The sequence below is a fragment of the Salvelinus alpinus genome, chromosome 2, assembly GCF_045679555.1.
Source record: "Salvelinus alpinus chromosome 2, SLU_Salpinus.1, whole genome shotgun sequence".
In the NCBI taxonomy this organism is placed as follows: Eukaryota; Metazoa; Chordata; class Actinopteri; order Salmoniformes; family Salmonidae; genus Salvelinus; species Salvelinus alpinus.
Window position 1 is genome coordinate 124,851,202 of NC_092087.1, and position 14,974 is coordinate 124,866,175.

The 14,974-nt window shown below is 44.0% G+C and overlaps 1 pseudogene; it reads right to left on the minus strand.

Moving 5' to 3' along the window:
- Positions 1 to 4,690: 4,690 nt before the first annotated feature.
- Positions 4,691 to 14,836, minus strand: LOC139542453 (uncharacterized; annotated as a pseudogene).
- Positions 14,837 to 14,974: the final 138 nt, after the last annotated feature.

A 14,974-nucleotide genomic window follows, 5' to 3' on the forward strand; every position in this document is an offset into this window, starting at 1 on the left:
CAGACTTTGCAGTGCCTCCATGTGTGACTACCTTGAGCAGCAGTTTAAAGGGACTTTGCAGGGAAAATGCCGTGCAGTGAGTCATAGGGGATTGTCCACAGCAGGGCAACCACCAGTGGATGGGCGCCGAGGGGTGTGGTGCTCCTCCAGCAGCTCTCTCATGAGTTCTCTCTGTACTTTTGGTAGGTAATTACTTTACCTATGAGGGTGTGGGGAGGATGAGGGAAGGGAGAGGATGATGAGGCAGTGGGTAGGTGGGTGAGATATTGTCACTATAATTGCATAATGGAACTGTATGTGATTTGTATGTGAACTGTACATCCAATTACAAAAATACCTTGTTCAGTAATCATCTCACCTGTTAGTTGGTGGTGAACTATGTTGCCATTGAGGGCAGCAGTGTCGATCAGATGGAAAAATATCTTCTTATACCACTTGGTCGTTTTCTGAGTGCATTCCACAAAGCTGTTTATCATGTCTGCCTTATCCACTGCCCCCATTTTGAGGTAATAGTCAAGCATGCAGTCTGGTTTGATTTCTCTCTCTCCCATCAGGTGGTCCACTTTCCCTGTGGCCGACATGGTTGCTGTATGGACATTGGAGAGGACATGGACGTCTCGTTTGTCATGCCACTTTACTGACGGCTTTTGACCGTTCTCCTGGAACTCCACCTCCCCTCTCTGCTTCTTCCTGCATCCGAATGCTGGCATCCCCTTCCTGTTCGACCTGACTGTGCCACAGGCCCCTGTGCTGTTGGAGAGCAGATGCTGGAAGAGTGTGGGACTGCTGTACCAATTTTCCACATGCAAAGTGTGTCCCTTGCTGAGATCTATTGCAATCTATTGCAAAGATTGCCTGCAGAGTTCTGTTGTACTATCCAGGTCTGTTCCCAAACAATTTGAACTTCTACTTTTAAAAATCCACCTCTCTAAAAACAAGTCTCTCACCGTTGCCGCCTGCTATAGACCACCCTCTGCCCCCAGCTGTGCTCTGGACACTATATGTGAACTGATTGCCCCCCATCTATCTTCAGAGCTCGTGCTGCTAGGCGACCTAAATTTTAACATGCTTAACACCCCAGCCACCCTACAATCTAAGCTTGATGCCCTCAATCTCACACAAATTATCAATGAACCTACCAGGTACCACCCCAATTCCGTAAACACGGGTACCCTCATAGATATCATCCTAACAAACTTGCCCTCCAAATACACCTCTGCTGTTTTCAACCAAGATCTCAGCGATCACTGCCTCATTGCCTGCATCCGTAATGGGTCAGCGGTCAAACGACCTCCACTCATCACTGTCAAACGCTCCCTGAAACACTTCAGCGAGCAGGCCTTTCTAATCGACCTGGCCGAGGTATCCTGGAAGGATATTGATCTCATCCCGTCAGTAGAGGATGCCTGGACATTTTTTTTAAATGCCTTCCTCACCATCTTGAATAAGCATGCCCCATTCAAGAAATTTAGAACCAGGAACAGATATAGCCCTTGGTTCTCTCCTGACCTGACTGCCCTTAACCAACAGAAAAACATCCTATGGCGTTCTGCATTAGCATCGAACAGCCCCCGTGATATGCAACTTTTCAGGGAAGCTAGAAACCAGTATACACAGGCAGTTAGAAAAGCCAAGGCTAGCTTTTTCAAGCAGAAATTTTCTTCCTGCAACACAAATTCAAAAAAGTTCTGGGACACTGTAAAGTCCATGGAGAATAAGAACACCTCCTCCCAGCTTCCAACTGCTCTGAAGATAGGAAACACTGTCACCACCGACAAATCCACTATAATTGAGAATTTCAATAAGCATTTTTCTACGGCTGGCCATGCTTTCCACCTGGCTGCCCCTACCCCGGACAACAGCACTGCCCTCCCCTCTGCTACTCGCCCAAGCCTTCCCCATTTCTCTTTCTCCCAAATACAGTCAGCTGATGTTCTAAAAGAGCTGCAAAATCTGGACCCTTACAAATCAGCCGGGCTAGATAATCTGGACCCTTTCTTTCTAAAACTATCTGCTGAAATTGTTGCCACCCCTATTACTAGCCTTTTCAACCTCTCTTTCGTGTCGTCTGAGATTCCCAAAGATTGGAAAGCAGCTGCGGTTATCCCCCTCTTCAAAGGGGGGGACACTCTTGACCCTAACAGCTACAGACCTATATCTATCCTACCCTGCCTTTCTAAGGTCTTCGAAAGCCAAGTCAACAAACAGATTACCGACCATTTCGAATCCCACCATACCTTCTCCGCTATGCAATCTGGTTTCAGAGCTGGTCATGGGTGCACCTCAGCCACGCTCAAGGTCATAAACGATATCTTAACCGCCATCGATAGGAAACAATACTGTGCAGCCGTATTCAATGACCTGGCCAAGGCTTTTGACTCTGTCAATCACCACATCCTCATCGGCAGACTCGACAGCCTTGGTTTCTCTAATGATTGCCTCGCCTGGTTCACCAACTACTTCTCTGATCGAGTTCAGTGTGTCAAATCGGAGGGTCTGTTGTCCGGGCCTCTGGCAGTCTCCATGGGGGTGCCACAGGGTTCAATTCTTGGACCGACTCTCTTCTCTGTATACATCAATGATGTCGCTCTTGCTGCTGGTGATTCTCTGATCCACCTCTACGCAGACGACACTATTCTGTATACTTCTGGCCCTTCTTTTGACACTGTGTTAACAACCCTCCAGGCGAGCTTCAATGCCATACAACTCTCCTTCCGTGGCCTCCAATTGCTCTTAAATACAAGTAAAACTAAATGCATGCTCTTCAACCGATCGCTGCCTGCACCTGCCCGCCTGTCCAACATCACTACTCTGGACGGCTCTGACTTAGAATATGTGGACAACTACAAATACCTAGGTGTCTGGTTAGACTGTAAACTCTCCTTCCAGACTCACATCAAACATCTCCAATCCAAAGTTAAATCTAGAATTGGCTTCCTATTCCGCAACAAAGCATCCTTCACTCATGCTGCCAAACATACCCTTGTAAAACTGACCATCCTACCAATCCTCGACTTCGGTGATGTCATTTACAAAATAGCCTCCAAAACCCTACTCAATAAATTGGATGCAGTCTATCACAGTGCCATCCGTTTTGTCACCAAAGCCCCATATACTACCCACCACTGCGACCTGTACACTCTCGTTGGCTGGCCCTCGCTTCATACTCGTCGCCAAACCCACTGGTTCCAGGTCATCTACAAGACCCTGCTAGGTAAAGTCCCCCCTTATCTCAGCTCGCTGGTCACCATAGCAACACCTACCTGTAGCACGCGCTCCAGCAGGTTTATCTCTCTGGTCACCCCCAAAACCAATTCTTCCTTTGGCCGCCTCTCCTTCCAGTTCTCTGCTGCCAATGACTGGAACGAACTACAAAAATCTCTGAAACTGGAAACACTTATCTCCCTCACTAGCTTTAAGCACCAGCTGTCAGAGCAGCTCATAGATTACTGCACCTGTACATAGCCCATCTATAATTTAGCCCAAACAACTACCTCTTTACCTACTGTATTTATTTATTTATTTTGCTCCTTTGCACCCCATTATTTCTGTCTCTACTTTGCGCTTTCTTCCACTGCAAACCAACCATTCCAGTGTTTTTATTTTTTATTTTACTTGCTGTGTTGTATTTACTTCGCCACCATAGCCTTTTTATATTTTTATTTATTTATACATATATTTGTTTGCCTTCACCTCCCTTATCTCACCTCACTTGCTCACATTGTATATAGACTTATTTATTTTTATTTATTTTTTTTAATTTTTTTTCACTGTATCATTGACTATATGTTTGTTTTACTCCATGTGTAACTATGTGTTGTTGTATGTGTCGAACTGCTTTGCTTTATCTTGGCCAGGTCGCAATTGTAAATGAGAACGTGTTCTCAATTTGCCTACCTGGTTAAATAAAGGTTAAATAAAATAAAAAATAAAAAGATGAGGAGCCAGCATGGTCATCACCACGGACCCGGACACTACAAGCCCCTCATAATGTTGGATGTCAGTGGTGGACTCTGTGTAAACTATAATGTCCTGGACAAATCCTGTCTTCACATCGCACATGACAAAGAACTTGACCCCAAACCTGTGCCTTTTAGAGGGAATATATTGACGGAACGCCAGCCTACCTTTCCATAACATCAGGGACTCATCAATACATAGGTCAATGTATGGCACAAAGACCCAACCAAATGCTGATGTAACAGTATAGCTTCCCGTCCCTCTCCTCGCCCCTACCTGGGCTCGAACCAGGGACCCTCTGCACACATCGACAACAGCCACCATCGAAGCAACGTTACCCATCGCTCCACAAAAGCCGCGGCCCTTGCAGAGCAAGGGGAACAACTACTTCAAGGCCTCAGACCGAGTGACGTCACCGATTGAAATGCTTTTAGCGCGCACCCCGCTAACTAGCTAGCCATTTCACATCAGTTACACTGATGTCAGGCTGGTAAAAACATTTCTTATTTTGTACAACGGGTCATTTAGGATGGCAGTAGCATTGTTGACGAAATGCAGGCATCGCAGCAGAACTAGGAAGCGGCCTTGGGAAAAGAGGATGGCAAAGAAGGGAGTTGCAAACATAGGATCTGTGCTCCAGTATTCTCTTAGGGAGTTCTTCTTTACTATCCCCGTGAGAAGGACTGTCACCAAGAAGGTATACATTTCACTAACTGTGGTTGTCACCCATTTAGTGAGTTTCCCCCCCCACTCCTGGCTCTCTCTTCTCCTGTAGCTCCAAGGCATAGCGATTGGTCTCCTCTACTATGTCTCCCACCAGCACCTCTGTCAGAAACAACTTGAAGAACTCTGCTGCAGATGGAAATGGCAAGGGGCGTTGCACTCCAGACTGGGACTCATCAAAGCAAACAGCAGGACCAGGAGGGGTGAAATGGCTGGCGGCCTTCCAGCTACCACAGAACTCCTGTACTTCATCCACTGTTTGTCTGCCTCCATCACCACCAGCATCTTCAAAGGGACATGGGACTTTGTCAGTGGATAAGGGGTCCTCAGATTCAGGGTTCTCAATGGCTACAAGGTTGGGGGACAGCTACTCACTGTCACTGTCAGAATCTGATTCCTGACTTTCAGACTCATTGTCAGAATTTTTAATTTCTGCATTTGTTTGTTGTCCCCTTTTGAAAGACATTGCTAATGTTACAGCTTAGCTCACTAGCTACATACATAAACAACAACACTGAATGGCTCACAGTGGCAGTGAGAGGTTAACGTTACATGATTCACTCCCGGCACGCACTACTTGTATCAATAAATCACTATCAGAAAATGTTTTTGGTTGTAATTATTTATATATTTACTGTTTTATTCACAAATCATGCATTCCGATTATTGCATAGATTGTAATGGGCACATATTATGTGTGTAAAATACTTTTTTGAAGGTTGTACTGATTATGATGAGCTAAGCTAATTACAACTGTGTGTGGAGCCATGTTTGTTGACATACAATGCATTCTGGGTTTCACGTAATCGTCTGTCGGACCAAAGATGTTATAACAAAATGAGTTACACAAATTTTTTGCGAACTGGTTTCTGTGAGAGAAAAAAGCATGGCAGCGCGCAGAAACTACCCATCGTCGGATTACTTTCGATTTCTAGAGTGTTTTACTCAATTATTTCGATCAATGGTGACCTCACCCGTGATGTGATTAATTATAAATAGTAATTCCTATTAGCTAATTCATATTGTAGTTTGTCAGCGAGAGTTATACAAATTTGACCGCTTGTGTTTCGTCAATCTTTCCTCAGTTAGCGCTAGGACAAATGTAGCCTACATTTTCCCGGTTTGGATGATTGTGTTATGCTGTTGATACTTCTGTGAATGTCTGAACATTGCATCCAAAAATAAACTGCTCACATTCTGGACATAACTTTGTAAGGACTGTGTTTGTGCAAAATGTTTATGAAAAAACAGTGTGGCCAGCTCAAATGATACGGAGAGAATTTCATCTACATTCTTTGTAGCTGTTTACATACCACCACAGTCAGAGGCTGGCACTATGATAGCATTGAATGAGCTGTATTCCGCCATAAGCAAACAAAAAAACGCTCACCCAGAGACGGGGCTCCTAGTAGCCAGGGACTTTAATGCAGGGAAACTTAAATTAGTTTTAGCAAATTTCGATCAGCATGTTAAATGTGCAACCAGAGGGAAAATAACTCTGGACCACCTATACTCCATACACAGAGATGCATACGAAGCTCTCCCTCGCCCTCCATTTGGCAAATCTGACCATAATTCCATCCTCCTGATTCCTGCTTACAAGCAAAAATTAAAGCAGGAAGCACCAGTGACTAGATCAATAAAACAGTGGTCAGATGAAGCAGATGCTAAGCTACAGGACTGTTTTGCTAGCACAGACTGGAATATGTTCCGGGATTCCTCCAATGTCATTGAGGAGTACACCACATCTGTCATTGGCTTCATCAATAAGTGCATCGATGACGTCGTCCCCACAGTGACTGTAAGTACATACCCCAAGCAGAAGCCAAAGATTACAGGCAGCATCCGCACTGGGCTAAAGGCTAGAGCAAAGCGGGACTCTAACCTGGAAGCTTATAAGAAATCCCGCTATGCCCTCTGACGAACCATTAAACAGGCAAAGCATCAAAACAGGACTAAGATCGAGTCGTACTACACCGGCTCTTGCAGGCAGGGCCTGCAAACCATTACAGACTACAAAGGGAAGCAGAGCCGAGAGCTGCCCAATGACACAAGCCTACCGGACGAGCTAAACCTTTTCTATGCTCGCTTCGAGGCAAATAACACTGAAACATGCATGAGAGCACCAGCTGTACCGTGATCAGTGATCAGGCTCTCTATGTGATCAGGCTCTCCGCAGCCGACGTGAGTAAGACCTTTAGACAGGACAACATTCACAAGGCCGCAGGGCCAGACGGATTACCAGGACGTGTACTGCGAGCATGCAGTACATGTCCTGACTCCCTGTCCGAGTCTGTAATACCAACATGTTTTAAGCAGACCACCATAGTGCCTGTGCCCAAGAACACTAAGGTAACCTGCCTAAATGACCACCGACCCGTAGCACTCACATCTGTAGCCATGAAGTGCTTTGAAAGGCTGGTCATGGCTCACATCAACACCATTATCCCAGAAACCCTAGACCCATTACAATTTGCATACCGCCCCAACAGATGCAGTCTCTATTGCACTCCACACTGCCCTTTCCCACCTGGACAAAAGGAACACCTATGTGAGAATGCTATTCATTGACTACAGCTCAGCGTTCAACACCATAGTGCCCTCAAAGCTCATCAATAAGCTAAGGTCCCTGGGACTAAACTCCTCCCTCTGCAACTGAATCCTGGACCTCCTGACGGGCCGCCCCCAGGTGGTAAGGGTAGGTAACAACAGATCCGCCACGCTAATCCTCAACACAGGGGCCCCACAGGGCTGCGTGCTCAGCCCCCTCCTGTACTCCCTGTTCACTCATGACTGCATGGCCAGGCACGACTCCAACACCATCATTCAATTTACAGATAACACAACAGTGGTAGGCTTGATCACCGACAAAAACGAGACAGCCTATAGGGAGGAGGTCAGAGACCTGGCCGTGTGGTGCCAGGACAACAACCTCTCCCTCTACGTGATCAAGACAAAGGAGATGATTGTGGACTACAGGAAAAAGGACAGAGCATGCCCCCATTCTCATCGACGGGGCTGCAGTGGAGCAGGTTGAGAGCATCAAGTTCCTTGGTGTTCACATCACCAACAAACTAACATGGTCCAAGCACACCATGACAGTCGTGAAGCGGGTACGACACAACCCATTCCCCCTCAGGAGACTGAAAAGATTTGGCATGGGTCCTCAGATCCTCAAAAGGTTCTACAGCTGCACCATCTGGAGCATCTTGACGGGTTGCATCACTGCCTGGTATGGCAACTGCTCGGCCTCCGACCGCAAGGCACTACAAAGGGTAGTGCGAACGGCCCAGTACATCATTGGGGCCAAGCTTCCTGCCATCCAGGACCTCTATAGCAGGCGGTGTCAAAGGAAGGCCCTAAAAATTGTCATAGACTCCAGCCACCCTAGTCATAGACTGTTTTGTCTGCTACCACACGGCAAGCGGTACCGGAGCGCCAAGTCTAGGTCCAAGAGGCTTCTAAACAGCTTCTACCCCCAAGCCATAAGACTCCTGAACATCTAGTCAAATGGCTACCCAGACTGTTCGCATTGCCCCTCCCCTCTCCATACCACTGCCACTCTCTGTTGTCATCTATGCATAGTCACTTTAATTAACTCTACCTACATGTACATACTACCTCAACTAACCGGTGCCCCCGCACATTGACTCTGTACCGGCACCCCCCTGTATATATTGTTATTTTTTACTGCTGCTCTTTAATTACTTGTTACTTTTATCTCTTATTCTTATCCATATTTTTTAAACTGCACTGTCGGTTAGGGGATCGTAAGTAAGCATTTCTCTGTAAGGTGAAATGCTTACCTGTTGTATTCGGCGCATGTGACTAATACAATTTCATTTGATTTGATTTGAAATGCTGATTGTTGCGTCATTCGAAACTAGCCGTTCTAAATACGCGTTCTAATCACACTGGTGTGATCGTATGCTACAGGGACCACTGTAGAATTATCACACTTGTGTGATGGTACGTGTGAAAAGGTTAAAAGACTGCTTTTTAGTACCATCATCTGAGTAATTCACACAATAAGGGTGATACTTTCTTTAACTTTTTCTTTACTCTGATAGATTGTAAATGAATGTTTTATATTACTGTTTAATATCATGATATCCTCTTAGTATGAATAGATTGTTTTTATATCCTTAGAGATTGAAAGTAGTGTTAGGTTCAAGCTCTTTGTGTATTTGAAGAGTGTAATTATTTAGTGGACTGCAGTGGACTGTAGGAATGTGTACTCAAAATAACTCAAGGACCCTCCTGACTGATGAGAAGTCCTGTGATATGCACAAGGGAGCATGGAGAAATCATGGGTGATGGAAAAGTACTGAAGTACATCTTTCTGGAAGGGAAAGGACGAGAGCTCAGTGTATAAGTGCACTCTATTGAATGTAGGTATTAAGCTGGACATCTTCCCTGAGTAAACATTTGAAACGTCACTTGGAGTTTGTATGATAAATATGTTTATTGTATATTGAGATATTGGTCTTCTTATCAACTCCTTTAAAGTTATGTAGAAGTTATGTGTTGGAAAAACGGTGGATAATATATTTTAGGATTGGATTATATTATATTCAATATGAATTTACATGTTACACCAACACTGGACAACTGAGTGGAAAAACATTGCCTGGAGCATGACAGCGAGTTCAGTTTACGTGAGTGGCCTGCGCAGTCCTCAGACCTCTACCCAGTACAGCCTCTTTGGGATGAGATGGAACGGGCTGTTCGCTGCATGAATGTACTGCCTTCCAATCTGCAGCAACTGCGTGATGCCATTACGTCAATATCGACCAACAACCCTGTGGAACGTTTCCAACACTGTGTAGAATGCCCCTTTACCCGTACTAGATTGGTGTACCTAATAAACTAGAGGGCAGTACATACCTATACAATTCAGAAGTAGAATAACCACGCTGAAATAACTACTTAGGCCAATTAGATTTTCTCAACAATATAACGTGGATTAAACTCTTTTGAAACTCTTTTTTAGATTGTTACACTACATCAATATACAGTGACAGGTTCTAGAATCTGACGTAGAACAGCTATGTTCAGTTGGTACAACTTGTAATGCTGCAAAAAGATAGGGATTCCATATTCTACATGTCAGAGAGGCATGTTTGTTCTATATAATACATTTAGAATATTTAGATTGGACTATTCCAAAACAAGAACACCGCCCACATAAAGGGGTGGTTTGACTAAAATATTTAATAATCTTGTATACATTTAATAAAAAATTCTGTTCTCTTCTATTCTCAAATCCAAGTAGCTTTAAAAGCATGCACAGTAATCATTTCAAATCGACATGTTAATCAATTAAGTCGTACAGGAAGTGATGCACAGGAAACAATGCAGTCCAAACGGCAAGTGTCTTGGCTTCTTCATTTTCTCAATTTCTACTTATAAATGTTCTCAGCCCATACATATGCTAACAGCAACACCACCATGCCCGAATGCCACATCCAGTCGCAAAAACCTAGAGAAAAGGATTTTTAATGGAAAAGCAATTAATTAACCAATTACGCAGCAAATTAACCAATGGCAATGCCAGATTGGTGAAATTCAAAGAATTAGTTAGGCTTGAGTATTTTTGCTAATACATGCACATAATATCATTCATCATGTATGTGACATGTTTTAAGGGCAAATCAATTTGACTAGTTTTGTACCTTTTTCTATCTCCTCCATAGGCTGCCCCAGTAGTCTCATCTCCTCCATAGGCTGCCCCAGTAGTCTCATGTCCTCCATAGGCTGCCCCAGGAGTCTCATCTCCTCCATAGGCTGCCCCAGGAGTCTCATCTCCTCCATAGGCTGCTCCAGGAGTCTCATCTCCTCCATAGGCTGCCCCAGTAGTCTCATCTCCTCCATAGGCTGCCCCTGGAGTCTCATCTCCTCCATAGGCTGCCCCTGGAGTCTCATCTCCTCCATAGGCTGCTCCAGGAGTCTCATCTCCATAGGCTGCCCCTGGAGTCTCATCTGCTCCATAGGCTGCCCCAGAGTTTCTATATCATCCTCAGGCTGCTCCATGAGTCCCATCTCTACAAGCGGCTCTAGACTTTCTAACTCCTTCACAAGGTAAAATGGTTTCTCCAGGATTCGCTGACTCTGTCTGAACCTACGGATGCCTTGGCACAGTGAGTCATGGATCCTCTGACATGAGTTGATCTCCATGCGCCACAGTGCCACTCTGGCTCGGATGAGCTGGGATGTCTTGCTCTTGCTGCCTTTGGCGAGGCTGACACTGTCTTTACAGATATTGATGATGTACAGGCCAATGAATAGGGCATTTGAGGCCACGGCACATTTCCTTAATGTCCTAGAGAGGGCGAGTGGAGTGCCTTGTGCCCACATCCCAATGTCAGGTAAATCTGCAGCAAGTTTTTTGCCCTCTCCGAGTCCCACCTTGCCTGCACCCATGACCACGCCTTTCCCCTTTAAGGCCTCTATTGCAAAGGTTTTTTTACTATGCCATTGATCTTCTTTCCTAAACTCGCACCACCTTTGCCTATATTCTTCCCAACCACTAATGCCACCACCTTCGGCTCCAAAGGGCAAATGTTGCTGGCCACCTTCTCCAGACTACCATGGAGTCTTTTTATGTCCTCCATGAAACATTGAAAGATTGTATTGGCTTTCTTGTTTTGGTAGCTTTTAAATGCCACCTTTGTTACACCGGTGGTTAGACTGTTGACCCCACTGGTCACACCCTTTCCAATCCCTGGGATGGTGAGCCCCAGTGACAGCCCAGCAGTCACAGGGGCAAGACAAAGGCCTGCGATGGTCAGAGCCCCTCCTGTTGCCCCCACTGCACTGCCTACCACACTGGAGATATAACCCCCTTTCTTCATCTTATTTAGTTTGCCAGCTCTCCTTTCCAGCTCTTTTAGACAGTCCAGCATTCTGGAGTGGCACTGACTGAACAGACCAATGAAGTGCAGGGCAGAGTCCTGGAACAGGAACGTCAGTCTGAGGTGCTGGTTCATTCTAGCAGGGGAAACATATTCCACTTTTTCCATCAGAGACATTGAAACATGTAGCTGGAATCGATAAATGAATGATCAGAAATGTGTGCCCTCAATGTTAGTAAGCTAGTATTTGCAAATGTAACAAAACAAAACTGTAAAGGTTTACCTGATATCACTCAAATGGCACAAATGGTTAAACATGGTCTGCATGGACTTTTCATTCACTTCAGTGCTGGTGTCAATCATCAAGTTGTCATTCTTCTCTCTGCAAAATGTTTTTCTAATATTGATAATAAAAAACTATTTATAAAGCACTTTTCAGCTACAGCAGAAGTTGCTATAATGTTACATAATAATATAAAGTATTTTACTGGTATGTCAGAAACCAATATTGTGTTAAATAATTTAAACTGATTTCCGCTTACACATTTCCCAATCTCATTCTCTCACACAGCTGCTCAGAGATGTGTATGTAATTTTCCAAGTACACGTACAGCACCTCCACATTGAGGAGGCATGGGGAAAAGAAGGCTGAAGCGTCCCTCTTAAAGTGGATGAGGAGAGGACAGGCCATTCTAGCAGAGGTGATGACAGCTCGGACACTTGATGGTTCCCTCCCCTGAGGCAGAGGACACAACCGGTTTTCATCAGCAAATACAAACACAGAGGTGACCACCAGCCTCTCCACAGCATCCATGAAGTAGTTCAGCTCCTCCAGCCCTTTGAGAGTGTCCTTCAATACATCTTCCAGCTCCTTCTCCAGCTCCTTAAGCCTACGGTTTGCAGTCACCTGGGTCAGATAGTCTTTCGTGAACTCTCCTAATGCCTTGGTCTTGTCTTCTGCATTCAAGACTCGGCCGAATTTAAGATCGATTCTGTCTGCCATTTCCTTGATGTTCTTCATCTTGGATTGTTCCTCCTTTCTCTGCAGGATCCACCTTGGATGCCTGTCACAGAATTCCTTCACTGTGTGGACATAGCTGAGGGTGTCTGAGATGTATTGACCCAATAACTCTCTCATTTCCTCTGAGAAATAAGAAGATGCAGTTTAGGAAGGCTAAAGGCTTTCTGTCTCAAAGTACTTTACAGGGTCTCTATTGAAGATAAGTACAGTAAAACGACTTTACTAATCACCTATTACACAGATCTGTTCCCAGAAGATCAATGACCAATACCCAGAAAGATGTATAAAACAAATATATACCTTAATGCACTGAATCTTGCAGATGGAGTTCAGTCAACTTAGGCTACCCATTTCAAATTTAACAAAATAACTTTTGCTAAAAGTTTAAAGGTAAATGAGTCTGAGATGTGTTCCACCTTCATTCCTTTATATATCCCTCAAGCCAATGTTTCTTACTACCAAGACTTTGTGATCTTCAGCCATTTGTATTTTGCTCCCTGCTAAGGACTAAGGCACGGTGGCTCGGGTCAAATGTCAGCTGATAGGGCTGCTGTTGAGAGCAGGGGGCGAGGTACTCAGATGCTCATAACTTCCACACGCAATAGTAATTGTGTTATCATTGTTATTATGTAAATACAAATATTTCTAGCAGTGTAAGGTAAAGCTAGAATACATTTTTGGACTTATAAATGAATGATATATACCCATTGATTCTTCAAGAATACAACTTATACACTGATTATACTAAACATTAAGAACACCTGCTCTTTCCATGACATCGCCTGACCAGGTGAATCCAGGTGAAAGCTATGATCCCTTATTGAAGTCACTTGTTAAATCCACTTCACTCAGTGTAGATGAAGGGGAGGTGACAGACTAAAGAAGGATTTTTAAGCCTTAATTGAGACATAGATTGTGTATGTGTGTCATTCAGAGAGTGAATGGGCAAGACAAAAAAATGTAAGTGCATTTGAACTGGGTATGTTAATAGTTGCCAGGCGCACCCATTTGTGTCAAGAACTGCAACGGTGATTGTTTTTTCACGCTCAACAGCTTCCCACGTGTATCCAGAATGGTCCACCACCCAAAGGACATCCAGCCAACTTGACACAACTGTGGGAAGCATTGGAGTCAACTCAGTACTAGAAAGGTGTTTCTAATGTTTGGTATACTCACTGTATATGCCTGATGAGCTTTGATTAACTGTTGTACCCCATCAGAACCCCAAATATCAGCTTGGTTTATGCCAATCTTTGTAAAAAAACATGAATGTTAACAATCACTGTACAGCCTCAAGACATGGCTATAACTATTATTTTGATATCATGGATGGTCAGGCCTTGCATCCATAGCTCTATGAATTTGAGTGGTTGCATTTCTCCAAGCCCAACCCTCAGCTTTTGCCAAAACAGAGGCTGGGCAACCACTTTGTTATTGCTACGATTAAGGATTTTAGCTTCAGTTCATGACAGCCGACATTTTCCAGATACATTCAAAGTCTCCTATGCAGGTCTCAGCTCAGGTGTCAAATCGTGACATTGTATATTATAATACGTAGCTTTTTAAGGAACATTCTGATCTACAGTTTATTGTATGGAGGTTGATTTACATCATGATCTGTGTAATTGTTCAATGTGCTGCAGACCCAGATAAGGATATTTCATAATTTACTAATAAAGCACTTTCAATGGAGATTTGCCTCGACAATGCTTTTTAGTCCAGGAGTAAGCTTGTCCCATAATTCACTGCACCTGCACTCCAACATCCATCAAAAAGTTGGCAACAACTGGGTATATGAAGCACTTATGAAAATCGCACCATATTGAAAATGACTGTAGATTTTGCACATGGGCGCTTGAAAGTTTATCTGCTAAATCATATCAGGTTTAATTCCAGCTATTTAATTTTAGCATTTTCAAAATAGAAAGATGTCGATCAACATAGTTGTAGGGCTACAGTAGTCCATTTACTGTAAACGGTGAGGGTATCACTGTTTCTGAACTTAATCTCTGGTTAAAAATAGCTGCTGGCAAGTGTTTGGACCTGGGTGGGAGGCAATCTTGAGAACCCTAAAAAGGTCTCAATAACTTAACAGTGTTAATATCACACAGGGATTAAATCACGTCAAATTCAACTACTGTTGCAGATAATGACAGTTAAGGGTGTCAGTTTGTAGAGAGAAAATCATTATTAGGAAATTGGTCAAACTAGTTGAAGTGGGAGTCAGCAAATCACCTTCAAGAGAGCTCTCCATTCGACCTATACATTCGGTGGTCATCTTCTCGAAAACAAAAAATAGGCTAAAACACATTTTTATATGCCTATTACATTATTGACAAAAAAAATGTAAAAATCACGAATCTTTTGCAAGGAAAAACAGTTTATCCAAAAATGAACCTGTTGAAAAATCCTACAA